The 833-nt window shown below is 39.5% G+C and overlaps 1 non-coding gene across 1 annotated transcript; it reads right to left on the minus strand.

Annotated features, from left to right (window-relative positions):
• Positions 1-483: 483 nt before the first annotated feature.
• On the minus strand, positions 484-590 carry LOC128289617 (small nucleolar RNA R71). The gene has a single exon (XR_008279261.1). It is a non-coding gene; the product is annotated as a small nucleolar RNA R71 (small nucleolar RNA).
• Between the last annotated feature and the right edge of the window lie 243 nt (positions 591-833).

The following is an 833-nucleotide window of genomic DNA, read 5'->3' on the forward strand; positions in this document are numbered from 1 at the left end:
GAAGATGTGAACGGCCAGCTCAAAGACAAGACGAGATGGACCTTGGTAATCAGAATCAAGACCAAGTAATAAAGCCGATCATGTACGAAATCCCATCCTCATTGTCGATAATAGGGATCGATGCATCAGATAGTATGTTGTGCCACTTTTTAATGAGTTAAATCCAAAAATTAGAAGACCAGATATTGAGGCAACCCAATTCAAATTGAAACTAGTGATGTTTCAAATGCTACAAACAGTGGGCCAATTTAGTGGTATGCCCACGGAAGATCCACATCTCCACCTTTGATTGTTTATGGAGGTGAATGATTCATTCAAGATAGCCGATGTGACTGAAGACACACTGAGGTTGAAGTTGTTTCCATACTTGTTGTGAGATCGAGCACGAGCATGACTCAATTCATTGCCACCAAGTTCCATATATACATGGAAAGAATTAGCAGAGAGATTTTTGGTTAAGTATTCCCGCCTAGCAAGAATGCTAAGTTGAGGAATGAGATCACAAATTTCCAACAATTGGATGACGAGTCTTTGTATGAGGCTTAGGAGCGATTCAAGGAGTTACTTAGTAAGTCTCCTCATCATGGGATTCCTCACTGTATCCAGTTGGAGACATCCTATAATGGTTTTAATGCATATACAAGATTGATGGTAGATGTTTCTGTGAATTGTGCAATTTTGTCTAAGTCTTATAATGAGGCTTATGAGATCATCGAGAGGATCGTGAGCAACAATTATCAATGGCCAACAAATCGAATAGCTTTAGGAAGAAGTATAGCTGGAGTTCATGAAGTTGATGCTCTCACTTCGTTATCAGCTCAAGTATCGTCTAT

This window comes from Gossypium arboreum, chromosome 2 (assembly GCF_025698485.1).
Source record: "Gossypium arboreum isolate Shixiya-1 chromosome 2, ASM2569848v2, whole genome shotgun sequence".
Classification (NCBI taxonomy): Eukaryota; Viridiplantae; Streptophyta; class Magnoliopsida; order Malvales; family Malvaceae; genus Gossypium; species Gossypium arboreum.